Below are 2,750 nucleotides of genomic sequence, written 5' to 3'. Positions count from 1 at the left end.
TTACAAAATTATTGTTATTTTGGTTTCTCGCGTGTTGATTGGGCTTTTTAGTATAAACAAAATGAAACTAAACTCAAACGGACGTGTTCGCGGCAATGCGCCAGGAACAGACGCTTGCGCCGAGTGACTTCTATTTGACCTTCTTACTTAGGTCAAATGGAAGCAGCAAAGTTAACTTTTATTACGCACGCCTGTTTTTATAGTTATAGTTACATAAATAAATTCAAACACGTCTCCGCGGTATGTCGCGGTCGCCCAATGGTAACATCGCACATTTTTTTTTTTTCACACATTAATTTCCAACTCAAGGGTACGGGTTCAATTCTCATACTCACCTACCAAGTTTAGCGGGAAGAAGTTGAAGTGGGAATGGAAAAAATGAATCTTGAGTGACATTTGACACTCCAGATCCTCATAAGACTTTAGCAACTTCTCAACACAGGCTTGGTAATCTGGTACACGTGTGTTACCAAGGAATCCATTATAGACCGACTTGAATGCTTCCTATGCTCTCAGTTCTTTTAAGTTAAAAAGCTCCTCAAAATCAGCACTTCTTGGATCTGAGGTCCGACAAAGATGCCCTCTTTGAGCTTAGCAGCACGAAGACCTGGGAACACAGCAGACAAGTATTGGAAGGCAGCACCATTTTTGTCCAACACCTTCATGAATTTCTTCATCAAACCAAGCTTGATGTGAAGAGGAGGGAGAAGAATTCATGCCACCTTGAGGTTGTGTTTGCCAGGAACAAAAGTGCTTCTAGACCCCTAGTCTTTCTGCTTGTAATACAGCTCGACTATCCCAGAGACAGAGAAAACAACAATACTTTGTGAGGTCTGCTTGCATACCCATAATAAGACCAATGATCTTGAGGTCCCCAAACAGACTCCATTGGTACTCCTTGCTGTACTAATACCTTCTAAAAGAAGCTCCATATTGTCATAGTACTCCTTTAAATGGACAGAGTGTGCATTAGGAATGCTGGGATATTTACTCCCGTTGTGCAGTAGAACACCGTTGAGAATTTACTTGGAAGAGTCTATGAAAAGATGCCAATCTGAAGGATTATGTGGCAAGCCAAGGGACATAAACAAGCCAGGTATGTTTGTGCCGCAGCACAACTTGTTTTCCATGTCGAAAAAAAGAAGCAAAATCTTTGTTCCAATTCCTGAAACTGGTGATCCTTACATCTTCCTCGACTACGTTCCACTGTTGAAAACTGTTTTGACAGATTCAAATCACGAGCAAGATCATTCAGGTCTTCTTGCGCGATACACAGATGCTTGTTGCCACTTGTGGCTGAATATGCAGACTCTTCCAAAGATATTGACTCGGCAGAATCCTCCCTTGAAAGCACTTCTTCATCTGATGAGGAAAGAAGATCCTTATTTACTGGAGGTGTGGGTACACGAAGATCATCTGAATAGGGAACGGATCTCATAGCAGATCGAACGTTGGGATATTTGATCTTTTTATAGAAGATGCATTGAAACCAGTTATATTAAACAAAAATAATCATCTGCATGGTTTCATTGCTCTCTCCAAACCATCGGGACTGCAAAGTTGAAAGCCGCTTTCTTTCATGCAGTTAGTCCATCGTAGCAGAGTTTACAACAGATATATGGAGCCCAAGACTTGTCCTGATCACCAATTTTACAGTCAAAATAGTGAAAGTAGGCGGCTCTGAGGAGAGAAGTGATGGTTCGACAATGTGCAACTTGTGTGAAGTCCCCATACACGTAGTAGAAAGAATTGGCCTTGTTGAGGCATCCTCAACATTTTAATGTGTTTGAAGCCATTGGAGAATCTGAAAATATAACAAAGTAAAACTAAATCATATGCAAGGCAATAAAATGTGCATTTGAGCAACCCAAAAGATGTGTAACACGATAGTTTAGGGACACCAACCTCCAGCGCCACCTGTAAGCAAGACAAAATCTTCCAATGACTGCCAAAGCACTACTGAGTGTGGATTAAGACCTGCGGTCTTAATGGCCAAAATCCGTCTTGATTATATATATATATATATATATATATATATATGATGATTGCAACGTCTTGTCAGACGAGTGCCATTCCCTCAGACACTTAAAAGTCCATGAGCCCAAAAATGACTTCCATCGCCACAGGACCATTTTTATAGACAAATGCCTGAGGGAGTATCTATACAAAGATGATGTTACAGAGTCTTAGCTTTGTACGACAGCTAAGTATCTCTCTCCGTTCAAAATGTTGAGATCCAGCAACAAGTAAGAGCAAGATAGCCAGCAACAAGTTAAACTGCAGACCAGCTTAATGCGGGTACTGGTCTCCCGCTTTATGGTTTTCTAAATCAGAGATTTGCTTCTCCTAGAAAGGTTGCCTTCACCACGGCTTACGGGAGCCCTCTCCACCCCAACACACAAACACACACGGTGCTAGTTGGCCGTTGACTCCGAAAAATATATATATAACAAATTCCAAAGCCAAGCAACGTCGCAGCCCACAAGAGTCATGACAGTCAATATATATATATATATATATATATATATATATATATAATGTAATGCTATCACTTACATTCAGTGCAATAATAACTAAAAAATAAACCATAAGTCTCAAAATAATAAAATTTACCCTGAATTCATGTACGCTTTTATGTGTCGTATATGCACAAACTGCACACTATGCATATCTAAAAAACTAGAGATGCTGAGAAAAAACGGATTCCAAATTTGAATTCAGCCCCAAATTAGGTAAAAACGGGTATTTTT

The sequence above is a fragment of the Euprymna scolopes genome, chromosome 45 (assembly GCF_053919585.1).
Source record: "Euprymna scolopes isolate OS-2025 chromosome 45, ASM5391958v1, whole genome shotgun sequence".
NCBI lineage: Eukaryota > Metazoa > Mollusca > Cephalopoda > Sepiida > Sepiolidae > Euprymna > Euprymna scolopes.
Note: the sequence above shows the minus strand (reverse complement) of the source record.